The sequence below is a fragment of the Pseudophryne corroboree genome, chromosome 4 (genome assembly GCF_028390025.1).
Source record: "Pseudophryne corroboree isolate aPseCor3 chromosome 4, aPseCor3.hap2, whole genome shotgun sequence".
Classification (NCBI taxonomy): Eukaryota; Metazoa; Chordata; class Amphibia; order Anura; family Myobatrachidae; genus Pseudophryne; species Pseudophryne corroboree.
Window position 1 is genome coordinate 25,437,140 of NC_086447.1, and position 12,638 is coordinate 25,449,777.

The following is a 12,638-nucleotide window of genomic DNA, read 5'->3' on the forward strand; positions in this document are numbered from 1 at the left end:
AGGCGAATGTGATAACCACTACAATACAGAAACTGACTTTTGAAGATCTCATCACTATGGAGTCGGGAAGTACCATTGGCAAACCGTTTTCTTAGAAAAAAAAATTCTAAACTTAGTTTTCTATTTTCTAATAATTTCTATGCTATTTCTTCCACTTTGCATTTCAAGAGGACACATTCACTTATTAATAGTTCTGATCATTGTATTTAATAAAAAAAAATCTATTTTTAATGTATTTCTGACCAATTTTGAAGGGGAACCTTATGCATATTGGCTAAATGTGAATAATACTACACTACAGGTACTTTATGAATGCAACACCATCCAATATGCATGGTAGAAGGGAAATTGACTTTTGATATTCTGCAATATGATTTTTTGCTTGCTTTTTCATTAAGCAATGCAACAGTATATAGTTATCAAAATATAAATTATTGAATTCAAAGTGTTTAGGTAACAAAATATGTTTCTGCCAATTTCGAACTGGGGACCTTTCACGTATGAGGCAAACATGAAATCACTACACTACAGATACTACATGAAAAATTTGCGACCATCATCCAATAAAAAATGATCTTTGGCATTCAGTATGGCATGCTAAAATAAACTTTTTATCTGATTGTATTTTTATTGAGCATTTTACCCAAAAATTAATTGTTTTAAAATTCTAAAGCTAAAAGATTGTTTCTGCCCAGTTTCAAACTGGGGACCTTTCGCATGTTAGGCGAACGTGATAACCACTACACTACAGAAACTGACTCTCATGGATCCCATCACTATCTAGTCTGGAAGTACAAATGACACATGCTTTTCTTAGAAATATAATTTTTTCTAAACTTTTTTTCCTATTTTCTAATAATTTTGACGCTATTTTTCCACTTTGCATTTCAAGAGGACACATTCACTTATTATCAATTCTGATCATTATATTTTCTAAAAAAATCCTATTTTCAATGTATTTCTGACCAATTTTGAAGGGGGACCTTATGCATATTGGGTAAATGTGAATAACTCTACACTACAGGTACTTCATGAATGCAACACCATCCAATATGCATGGTAGAAGGGAAATTGACTTTTGATATTCTGCAATATGATTATTGCTTGCTTTTTCATTGAGCAATGCAACAGTAGATAGTTATCAAAATATAAATTATTGAATTCAAAGTGTTTAGGTAACAAAATATGTTTCTGCCCAGTTTCGAACTGGGGACCTTTTGCGTGTGAGGCGAACGTGATAACCACTACACTACACAAACTACATGGAAACAGCATCTCCCGCCATCCAATAAAAAATGATCTTTGACATACATTATAGCATTCTGAAATAAACTTTTTATATGATTGCATTTTTATTTGGCACTTCAACCAAAAATCCCTTGTTTTCAAATTCTAAAGATAACAGCATATTTCTGCCCAGTTTCGAACTGGGGACCTTTTGTGTTTTAGGCGAATGTGATAACCACTACAATACAGAAACTGACTTTTGAAGATCTCATCACTATGGAGTCGGGAAGTACCATTGGCAAACCGTTTTCTTAGAAAAAAAATTTCTAAACTTATTTTTCTATTTTCTAATAATTTCTATGCTATTTTTTCCACTTTGCATTTCAAGAGGACACATTCACTTATTAATAGTTCTGATCATTGTATTTAATAAAAAAATCTATTTTTAATGTATTTCTGACCAATTTTGAAGGGGAACCTTATGCATATTGGCTAAATGTGAATAATACTACACTACAGGTACTTTATGAATGCAACACCATCCAATATGCATGGTAGAAGGGAAATTGACTTTTGATATTCTGCAATATGAATTTTTGCTTGCTTTTTCATTAAGCAATGCAACAGTATATAGTTATCAAAATATAAATTATTGAATTCAAAGTGTTTAGGTAACAAAATATGTTTCTGCCAATTTCGAACTGGGGACCTTTCACGTATGAGGCAAACATGAAATCACTACACTACAGATACTACATGAAAAATTTGCGACCATCATCCAATAAAAAATTATCTTTGGCATTCAGTATGGCATGCTAAAATAAACTTTTTATCTGATTGTATTTTTATTGAGCATTTTACCCAAAAATTCATTGTTTTAAAATTCTAAAGCTGAAAGATTGTTTCTGCCCAGTTTCAAACTGGGGACCTTTCGCATGTTAGGCGAACGTGATAACCACTACACTACAGAAACTGACTCTCGTGGATCCCATCACTATCTAGTCTGGAAGTACAAATGACACATGCTTTTCTTAGAAATATAATTTTTTCTAAACTTTTTTTCCTATTTTCTAATAATTTTGACGCTATTTTTCCACTTTGCATTTCAAGAGGACACATTCACTTATTATCAATTCTGATCATTGTATTTTCTAAAAAAATATTTTTTTAATGTATTTCTGACCAATTTTGAAGGGGGACCTTATGCATATTGGGTAAATGTGAATAACTCTACACTACAGGTACTTCATGAATGCAACACCATCCAATATGCATGGTAGAAGGGAAATTGACTTTTGATATTCTGCAATATGATTATTGCTTGCTTTTTCATTGAGCAATGCAACAGTAGATAGTTATCAAAATATATATTATTGAATTCAAAGTGTTTAGGTAACAATATATGTTTCTGCCCAGTTTCGAACTGGGGACCTTTCGCGTGTGAGGCGAACGTGATAACCACTATACTACAGAAACTACATGGAAATAGCATCTCCCGCCATCCAATAAAAAATGATCTTTGACATACATTATGGCATTGTGAAATAAACTTTTTATATGATTGCATTTTTATTTGGCATTTCAGCCAAAAATCCCTTGTTTTAAAATTCTAAAGATAACAGTATATTTCTGCCCAGTTTCGAACTGGGGACCTTTTGTGTTTTAGGCGAATGTGATAACCACTACAATACAGAAACTGACTTTTGAAGATCTCATCACTATGGAGTCGGGAAGTACCATTGGCAAACCGTTTTCTTAGAAAAAAAAATTCTAAACTTAGTTTTCTATTTTCTAATAATTTCTATGCTATTTCTTCCACTTTGCATTTCAAGAGGACACATTCACTTATTAATAGTTCTGATCATTGTATTTAATAAAATAAATCTATTTTTAATGTATTTCTGACCAATTTTGAAGGGGAACCTTATGCATATTGGCTAAATGTGAATAATACTACACTACAGGTACTTTATGAATGCAACACCATCCAATATGCATGGTAGAAGGGAAATTGACTTTTGATATTCTGCAATATGATTTTTTGCTTGCTTTTTCATTAAGCAATGCAACAGTATATAGTTATCAAAATATAAATTATTGAATTCAAAGTGTTTAGGTAACAAAATATGTTTCTGCCAATTTCGAACTGGGGACCTTTCACGTATGAGGCAAACATGAAATCACTACACTACAGATACTACATGAAAAATTTGCGACCATCATCCAATAAAAAATGATCTTTGGCATTCAGTATGGCATGCTAAAATAAACTTTTTATCTGATTGTGTTTTTATTGAGCATTTTACCCAAAAATTCATTGTTTTAAAATTCTAAAGCTGAAAGATTGTTTCTGCCCAGTTTCAAACTGGGGACCTTTCGCATGTTAGGCGAACGTGATAACCACTACACTACAGAAACTGACTCTCGTGGATCCCATCACTATCTAGTCTGGAAGTACAAATGACACATGCTTTTCTTAGAAATATAATTTTTTCTAAACTTTTTTTCCTATTTTCTAATAATTTTGACGCTATTTTTCCACTTTGCATTTCAAGAGGACACATTCACTTATTATCAATTCTGATCATTGTATTTTCTAAAAAAATATTTTTTTAATGTATTTCTGACCAATTTTGAAGGGGGACCTTATGCATATTGGGTAAATGTGAATAACTCTACACTACAGGTACTTCATGAATGCAACACCATCCAATATGCATGGTAGAAGGGAAATTGACTTTTGATATTCTGCAATATGATTATTGCTTGCTTTTTCATTGAGCAATGCAACAGTAGATAGTTATCAAAATATAAATTATTGAATTCAAAGTGTTTAGGTAACAAAATATGTTTCTGCCCAGTTTCGAACTGGGGACCTTTTGCGTGTGAGGCGAACGTGATAACCACTACACTACAGAAACTACATGGAAACAGCATCTCCCGCCATCCAATAAAAAATGATCTTTGACATACATTATGGCATTCTGAAATAAACTTTTTATATGATTGCATTTTTATTTGGCACTTCAACCAAAAATCCCTTGTTTTAAAATTCTAAAGATAACAGCATATTTCTGCCCAGTTTCGAACTGGGGACCTTTTGTGTTTTAGGCGAATGTGATAACCACTACAATACAGAAACTGACTTTTGAAGATCTCATCACTATGGAGTCGGGAAGTACCATTGGCAAACCGTTTTCTTAGAAAAAAAATTCTAAACTTATTTTTCTATTTTCTAATAATTTCTATGCTATTTTTTCCACTTTGCATTTCAAGAGGACACATTCACTTATTAATAGTTCTGATCATTGTATTTAATAAAAAAATCTATTTTTAATGTATTTCTGACCAATTTTGAAGGGGAACCTTATGCATATTGGCTAAATGTGAATAATACTACACTACAGGTACTTTATGAATGCAACACCATCCAATATGCATGGTAGAAGGGAAATTGACTTTTGATATTCTGCAATATGATTTTTTGCTTGCTTTTTCATTAAGCAATGCAACAGTATATAGTTATCAAAATATAAATTATTGAATTCAAAGTGTTTAGGTAACAAAATATGTTTCTGCCAATTTCGAACTGGGGACCTTTCACGTATGAGGCAAACATGAAATCACTACACTACAGATACTACATGAAAAATTTGCGACCATCATCCAATAAAAAATGATCTTTGGCATTCAGTATGGCATGCTAAAATAAACTTTTTATCTGATTGTGTTTTTATTGAGCATTTTACCCAAAAATTCATTGTTTTAAAATTCTAAAGCTGAAAGATTGTTTCTGCCCAGTTTCAAACTGGGGACCTTTCGCATGTTAGGCGAACGTGATAACCACTACACTACAGAAACTGACTCTCGTGGATCCCATCACTATCTAGTCTGGAAGTACAAATGACACATGCTTTTCTTAGAAATATAATTTTTTCTAAACTTTTTTTCCTATTTTCTAATAATTTTGACGCTATTTTTCCACTTTGCATTTCAAGAGGACACATTCACTTATTATCAATTCTGATCATTGTATTTTCTAAAAAAAATATTTTTTTAATGTATTTCTGACCAATTTTGAAGGGGGACCTTATGCATATTGGGTAAATGTGAATAACTCTACACTACAGGTACTTCATGAATGCAACACCATCCAATATGCATGGTAGAAGGGAAATTGACTTTTGATATTCTGCAATATGATTATTGCTTGCTTTTTCATTGAGCAATGCAACAGTAGATAGTTATCAAAATATATATTATTGAATTCAAAGTGTTTAGGTAACAATATATGTTTCTGCCCAGTTTCGAACTGGGGACCTTTCGCGTGTGAGGCGAACGTGATAACCACTACACTACAGAAACTACATGGAAATAGCATCTCCCGCCATCCAATAAAAAATGATCTTTGACATACATTATGGCATTGTGAAATAAACTTTTTATATGATTGCATTTTTATTTGGCATTTCAGCCAAAAATCCCTTGTTTTAAAATTCTAAAGATAACAGTATATTTCTGCCCAGTTTCGAACTGGGGACCTTTTGTGTTTTAGGCGAATGTGATAACCACTACAATACAGAAACTGACTTTTGAAGATCTCATCACTATGGAGTCGGGAAGTACCATTGGCAAACCGTTTTCTTAGAAAAAAAAATTCTAAACTTAGTTTTCTATTTTCTAATAATTTCTATGCTATTTCTTCCACTTTGCATTTCAAGAGGACACATTCACTTATTAATAGTTCTGATCATTGTATTTAATAAAAAAAAATCTATTTTTAATGTATTTCTGACCAATTTTGAAGGGGAACCTTATGCATATTGGCTAAATGTGAATAATACTACACTACAGGTACTTTATGAATGCAACACCATCCAATATGCATGGTAGAAGGGAAATTGACTTTTGATATTCTGCAATATGATTTTTTGCTTGCTTTTTCATTAAGCAATGCAACAGTATATAGTTATCAAAATATAAATTATTGAATTCAAAGTGTTTAGGTAACAAATTATGTTTCTGCCAATTTCGAACTGGGGACCTTTCACGTATGAGGCAAACATGAAATCACTACACTACAGATACTACATGAAAAATTTGCGACCATCATCCAATAAAAAATGATCTTTGGCATTCAGTATGGCATGCTAAAATAAACTTTTTATCTGATTGTATTTTTATTGAGCATTTTACCCAAAAATTCATTGTTTTAAAATTCTAAAGCTAAAAGATTGTTTCTGCCCAGTTTCAAACTGGGGACCTTTCGCATATTAGGCGAACGTGATAACCACTACACTACAGAAACTGACTCTCGTGGATTCCATCACTATCTAGTCTGGAAGTACAAATGACACATGCTTTTCTTAGAAATATAATTTTTTCTAAACTTTTTTTCCTATTTTCTAATAATTTTGACGCTATTTTTCCACTTTGCATTTCAAGAGGACACATTCACTTATTATCAATTCTGATCATTGTATTTTCTAAAAAAATCTTTTTTTTAATGTATTTCTGACCAATTTTGAAGGGGGACCTTATGCATATTGGGTAAATGTGAATAACTCTACACTACAGGTACTTCATGAATGCAACACCATCCAATATGCATGGTAGAAGGGAAATTGACTTTTGATATTCTGCAATATGATTATTGCTTGCTTTTTCATTGAGCAATGCAACAGTAGATAGTTATCAAAATATAAATTATTGAATTCAAAGTGTTTAGGTAACAATATATGTTTCTGCCCAGTTTCAAACTGGGGACCTTTCGCGTGTGAGGCGAACGTGATAACCACTACACTACAGAAACTACATGGAAACAGCATCTCCCGCCATCCAATAAAAAATGATCTTTGACATACATTATGGCATTGTGAAATAAACTTTTTATATGATTGCATTTTTATTTGGCATTTCAGCCAAAAATCCCTTGTTTTAAAATTCTAAAGATAACAGTATATTTCTGCCCAGTTTCGAACTGGGGACCTTTTGTGTTTTAGGCGAATGTGATAACCACTACAATACAGAAACTGAATTTTGAAGATCTCATCACTATGGAGTCCGGAAGTACCATTGGCAAACCGTTTTCTTAGAAAAAAAAATTCTAAACTTAGTTTTCTATTTTCTAATAATTTCTATGCTATTTCTTCCACTTTGCATTTCAAGAGGACACATTCACTTATTAATAGTTCTGATCATTGTATTTAATAAAAAAAAATCTATTTTTAATGTATTTCTGACCAATTTTGAAGGGGAACCTTATGCATATTGGCTAAATGTGAATAATACTACACTACAGGTACTTTATGAATGCAACACCATCCAATATGCATGGTAGAAGGGAAATTGACTTTTGATATTCTGCAATATGATTTTTTGCTTGCTTTTTCATTAAGCAATGCAACAGTTTATAGTTATCAAAATATAAATTATTGAATTCAAAGTGTTTAGGTAACAAAATATGTTTCTGCCAATTTCGAACTGGGGACCTTTCACGTATGAGGCAAACATGAAATCACTACACTACAGATACTACATGAAAAATTTGCGACCATCATCCAATAAAAAATGATCTTTGGCATTCAGTATGGCATGCTAAAATAAACTTTTTATCTGATTGTATTTTTATTGAGCATTTTACCCAAAAATTCATTGTTTTAAAATTCTAAAGCTAAAAGATTGTTTCTGCCCAGTTTCAAACTGGGGACCTTTCGCATGTTAGGCGAACGTGATAACCACTACACTACAGAAACTGACTCTCGTGGATCCCATCACTATCTAGTCTGGAAGTACAAATGACACATGCTTTTCTTAGAAATATAATTTTTTCTAAACTTTTTTCCTATTTTCTAATAATTTTGACGCTATTTTTCCACTTTGCATTTCAAGAGGACACATTCACTTATTATCAATTCTGATCATTGTATTTTCTAAAAAAATCCTATTTTCAATGTATTTCTGACCAATTTTGAAGGGGGACCTTATGCATATTGGGTAAATGTGAATAACTCTACACTACAGGTACTTCATGAATGCAACACCATCCAATATGCATGGTAGAAGGGAAATTGACTTTTGATATTCTGCAATATGATTATTGCTTGCTTTTTCATTGAGCAATGCAACAGTAGATAGTTATCAAAATATAAATTATTGAATTCAAAGTGTTTAGGTAACAAAATATGTTTCTGCCCAGTTTCGAACTGGGGACCTTTTGCGTGTGAGGCGAACTTGATAACCACTACACTACAGAAACTACATGGAAACAGCATCTCCCGCCATCCAATAAAAAATGATCTTTGACATACATTATGGCATTCTGAAATAAACTTTTTATATGATTGCATTTTTATTTGGCACTTCAACCAAAAATCCCTTGTTTTAAAATTCTAAAGATAACAGCATATTTCTGCCCAGTTTCGAACTGGGGACCTTTTGTGTTTTAGGCGAATGTGATAACCACTACAATACAGAAACTGACTTTTGAAGATCTCATCACTATGGAATCGGGAAGTACCATTGGCAAACCGTTTTCTTAGAAAAAAAAATTCTAAACTTATTTTTCTATTTTCTAATAATTTCTATGCTATTTTTTCCACTTTGCATTTCAAGAGGACACATTCACTTATTAATAGTTCTGATCATTGTATTTAATAAAAAAATCTATTTTTAATGTATTTCTGACCAATTTTGAAGGGGAACCTTATGCATATTGGCTAAATGTGAATAATACTACACTACAGGTACTTTATGAATGCAACACCATCCAATATGCATGGTAGAAGGGAAATTGACTTTTGATATTCTGCAATATGATTTTTTGCGTGCTTTTTCATTAAGCAATGCAACAGTATATAGTTATCAAAATATAAATTATTGAATTCAAAGTGTTTAGGTAACAAAATATGTTTCTGCCAATTTCGAACTGGGGACCTTTCACGTATGAGGCAAACATGAAATCACTACACTACAGATACTACATGAAAAATTTGCGACCATCATCCAATAAAAAATGATCTTTGGCATTCAGTATGGCATGCTAAAATAAACTTTTTATCTGATTGTGTTTTTATTGAGCATTTTACCCAAAAATTCATTGTTTTAAAATTCTAAAGCTGAAAGATTGTTTCTGCCCAGTTTCAAACTGGGGACCTTTCGCATGTTAGGCGAACGTGATAACCACTACACTACAGAAACTGACTCTCGTGGATCCCATCACTATCTAGTCTGGAAGTACAAATGACACATGCTTTTCTTAGAAATATAATTTTTTCTAAACTTTTTTTCCTATTTTCTAATAATTTTGACGCTATTTTTCCACTTTGCATTTCAAGAGGACACATTCACTTATTATCAATTCTGATCATTGTATTTTCTAAAAAAATATTTTTTTAATGTATTTCTGACCAATTTTGAAGGGGGACCTTATGCATATTGGGTAAATGTGAATAACTCTACACTACAGGTACTTCATGAATGCAACACCATCCAATATGCATGGTAGAAGGGAAATTGACTTTTGATATTCTGCAATATGATTATTGCTTGCTTTTTCATTGAGCAATGCAACAGTAGATAGTTATCAAAATATATATTATTGAATTCAAAGTGTTTAGGTAACAATATATGTTTCTGCCCAGTTTCGAACTGGGGACCTTTCGCGTGTGAGGCGAACGTGATAACCACTACACTACAGAAACTACATGGAAATAGCAACTCCCGCCATCCAATAAAAAATGATCTTTGACATACATTATGGCATTGTGAAATAAACTTTTTATATGATTGCATTTTTATTTGGCATTTCAGCCAAAAATCCCTTGTTTTAAAATTCTAAAGATAACAGTATATTTCTGCCCAGTTTCGAACTGGGGACCTTTTGTGTTTTAGGCGAATGTGATAACCACTACAATACAGAAACTGACTTTTGAAGATCTCATCACTATGGAGTCGGGAAGTACCATTGGCAAACCGTTTTCTTAGAAAAAAAAATTCTAAACTTAGTTTTCTATTTTCTAATAATTTCTATGCTATTTCTTCCACTTTGCATTTCAAGAGGACACATTCACTTATTAATAGTTCTGATCATTGTATTTAATAAAAAAAAATCTATTTTTAATGTATTTCTGACCAATTTTGAAGGGGAACCTTATGCATATTGGCTAAATGTGAATAATACTACACTACAGGTACTTTATGAATGCAACACCATCCAATATGCATGGTAGAAGGGAAATTGACTTTTGATATTCTGCAATATGATTTTTTGCTTGCTTTTTCATTAAGCAATGCAACAGTATATAGTTATCAAAATATAAATTATTGAATTCAAAGTGTTTAGGTAACAAAATATGTTTCTGCCAATTTTGAACTGGGGACCTTTCACGTATGAGGCAAACATGAAATCACTACACTACAGATACTACATGAAAAATTTGCGACCATCATCCAATAAAAAATGATCTTTGGCATTCAGTATTGCATGTTAAAATAAACTTTTTATCTGATTGTATTTTTATTGAGCATTTTACCCAAAAATTCATTGTTTTAAAATTCTAAAGCTAAAAGATTGTTTCTGCCCAGTTTCAAACTGGGGACCTTTCGCATATTAGGCGAACGTGATAACCACTACACTACAGAAACTGACTCTCGTGGATCCCATCACTATCTAGTCTGGAAGTACAAATGACACATGTTTTTCTTAGAAATATAATTTTTTCTAAACTTTTTTTCCTATTTTCTAATAATTTTGACGCTATTTTTCCACTTTGCATTTCAAGAGGACACATTCACTTATTATCAATTATGATCATTGTATTTTCTAAAAAAATCTTTTTTTAATGTATTTCTGACCAATTTTGAAGGGGGACCTTATGCATATTGGGTAAATGTGAATAACTCTACACTACAGGTACTTCATGAATGCAACACCATCCAATATGCATGGTAGAAGGGAAATTGACTTTTGATATTCTGCAATATGATTATTGCTTGCTTTTTCATTGAGCAATGCAACAGTAGATAGTTATCAAAATATAAATTATTGAATTCAAAGTGTTTAGGTAACAATATATGTTTCTGCCCAGTTTCAAACTGGGGACCTTACGCGTGTGAGGCGAACGTGATAACCACTACACTACAGAAACTACATGGAAATAGCATCTCCCGCCATCCAATAAAAAATGATCTTTGACATACATTATGGCATTCTGAAATAAACTTTTTATATGATTGCATTTTTATTTGGCATTTCAGCCAAAAATCCCTTGTTTTAAAATTCTAAAGATAACAGTATATTTCTGCCCAGTTTCGAACTGGGGACCTTTTGTGTTTTAGGCGAATGTGATAACCACTACAATACAGAAACTGACTTTTGAAGATCTCATCACTATGGAGTCGGGAAGTACCATTGGCAAACCGTTTTCTTAGAAAAAAAAATTCTAAACTTAGTTTTCTATTTTCTAATAATTTCTATGCTATTTTTTCCACTTTGCATTTCAAGAGGACACATTCACTTATTAATAGTTCTGATCATTGTATTTAATAAAAAAAATCTATTTTTAATGTATTTCTGACCAATTTTGAAGGGGAACCTTATGCATATTGGCTAAATGTGAATAATACTACACTACAGGTACTTTATGAATGCAACACCATCCAATATGCATGGTAGAAGGGAAATTGACTTTTGATATTCTGCAATATGATTTTTTGCTTGCTTTTTCATTAAGCAATGCAACAGTATATAGTTATCAAAATATAAATTATTGAATTCAAAGTGTTTAGGTAACAAAATATGTTTCTGCCAATTTCGAACTGGGGACCTTTCACGTATGAGGCAAACATGAAATCACTACACTACAGATACTACATGAAAAATTTGCGACCATCATCCAATAAAAAATGATCTTTGGCATTCAGTATGGCATGCTAAAATAAACTTTTTATCTGATTGTGTTTTTATTGAGCATTTTACCCAAAAATTCATTGTTTTAAAATTCTAAAGCTGAAAGATTGTTTCTGCCCAGTTTCAAACTGGGGACCTTTCGCATGTTAGGCGAACGTGATAACCACTACACTACAGAAACTGACTCTCGTGGATCCCATCACTATCTAGTCTGGAAGTACAAATGACACATGCTTTTCTTAGAAATATAATTTTTTCTAAACTTTTTTTCCTATTTTCTAATAATTTTGACGCTATTTTTCCACTTTGCATTTCAAGAGGACACATTCACTTATTATCAATTCTGATCATTGTATTTTCTAAAAAAATATTTTTTTAATGTATTTCTGACCAATTTTGAAGGGGGACCTTATGCATATTGGGTAAATGTGAATAACTCTACACTACAGGTACTTCATGAATGCAACACCATCCAATATGCATGGTAGAAGGGAAATTGACT

General features: G+C 32.0%; 17 non-coding genes across 17 annotated transcripts; all 17 read right to left on the reverse strand.

Moving 5' to 3' along the window:
• Positions 1 to 682: 682 nt before the first annotated feature.
• On the reverse strand, positions 683 to 755 carry TRNAV-AAC (transfer RNA valine (anticodon AAC)). The gene has a single exon. It is a non-coding gene; the product is annotated as a tRNA-Val (tRNA).
• A 431-nt stretch (positions 756 to 1,186) lies between these two features.
• On the reverse strand, positions 1,187 to 1,259 carry TRNAV-CAC (transfer RNA valine (anticodon CAC)). The gene has a single exon. It is a non-coding gene; the product is annotated as a tRNA-Val (tRNA).
• An 868-nt stretch (positions 1,260 to 2,127) lies between these two features.
• On the reverse strand, positions 2,128 to 2,200 carry TRNAV-AAC (transfer RNA valine (anticodon AAC)). Its single transcript has one exon. It is a non-coding gene; the product is annotated as a tRNA-Val (tRNA).
• Positions 2,201 to 2,630: 430 nt separating this feature from the next.
• On the reverse strand, positions 2,631 to 2,703 carry TRNAV-CAC (transfer RNA valine (anticodon CAC)). The gene has a single exon. It is a non-coding gene; the product is annotated as a tRNA-Val (tRNA).
• Positions 2,704 to 3,572: 869 nt separating this feature from the next.
• On the reverse strand, positions 3,573 to 3,645 carry TRNAV-AAC (transfer RNA valine (anticodon AAC)). Its single transcript has one exon. It is a non-coding gene; the product is annotated as a tRNA-Val (tRNA).
• Positions 3,646 to 4,075: 430 nt separating this feature from the next.
• TRNAV-CAC (transfer RNA valine (anticodon CAC)) lies at positions 4,076 to 4,148 on the reverse strand. The gene has a single exon. It is a non-coding gene; the product is annotated as a tRNA-Val (tRNA).
• Positions 4,149 to 5,015: 867 nt separating this feature from the next.
• On the reverse strand, positions 5,016 to 5,088 carry TRNAV-AAC (transfer RNA valine (anticodon AAC)). The gene has a single exon. It is a non-coding gene; the product is annotated as a tRNA-Val (tRNA).
• A 431-nt stretch (positions 5,089 to 5,519) lies between these two features.
• TRNAV-CAC (transfer RNA valine (anticodon CAC)) lies at positions 5,520 to 5,592 on the reverse strand. Its single transcript has one exon. It is a non-coding gene; the product is annotated as a tRNA-Val (tRNA).
• An 870-nt stretch (positions 5,593 to 6,462) lies between these two features.
• On the reverse strand, positions 6,463 to 6,535 carry TRNAI-AAU (transfer RNA isoleucine (anticodon AAU)). Its single transcript has one exon. It is a non-coding gene; the product is annotated as a tRNA-Ile (tRNA).
• A 431-nt stretch (positions 6,536 to 6,966) lies between these two features.
• Positions 6,967 to 7,039, reverse strand: TRNAV-CAC (transfer RNA valine (anticodon CAC)). Its single transcript has one exon. It is a non-coding gene; the product is annotated as a tRNA-Val (tRNA).
• An 870-nt stretch (positions 7,040 to 7,909) lies between these two features.
• Positions 7,910 to 7,982, reverse strand: TRNAV-AAC (transfer RNA valine (anticodon AAC)). The gene has a single exon. It is a non-coding gene; the product is annotated as a tRNA-Val (tRNA).
• A 430-nt stretch (positions 7,983 to 8,412) lies between these two features.
• On the reverse strand, positions 8,413 to 8,485 carry TRNAV-CAC (transfer RNA valine (anticodon CAC)). The gene has a single exon. It is a non-coding gene; the product is annotated as a tRNA-Val (tRNA).
• An 868-nt stretch (positions 8,486 to 9,353) lies between these two features.
• TRNAV-AAC (transfer RNA valine (anticodon AAC)) lies at positions 9,354 to 9,426 on the reverse strand. Its single transcript has one exon. It is a non-coding gene; the product is annotated as a tRNA-Val (tRNA).
• Positions 9,427 to 9,856: 430 nt separating this feature from the next.
• Positions 9,857 to 9,929, reverse strand: TRNAV-CAC (transfer RNA valine (anticodon CAC)). Its single transcript has one exon. It is a non-coding gene; the product is annotated as a tRNA-Val (tRNA).
• Positions 9,930 to 10,799: 870 nt separating this feature from the next.
• TRNAI-AAU (transfer RNA isoleucine (anticodon AAU)) lies at positions 10,800 to 10,872 on the reverse strand. Its single transcript has one exon. It is a non-coding gene; the product is annotated as a tRNA-Ile (tRNA).
• Positions 10,873 to 11,302: 430 nt separating this feature from the next.
• Positions 11,303 to 11,375, reverse strand: TRNAV-CAC (transfer RNA valine (anticodon CAC)). The gene has a single exon. It is a non-coding gene; the product is annotated as a tRNA-Val (tRNA).
• Positions 11,376 to 12,244: 869 nt separating this feature from the next.
• TRNAV-AAC (transfer RNA valine (anticodon AAC)) lies at positions 12,245 to 12,317 on the reverse strand. Its single transcript has one exon. It is a non-coding gene; the product is annotated as a tRNA-Val (tRNA).
• Positions 12,318 to 12,638: the final 321 nt, after the last annotated feature.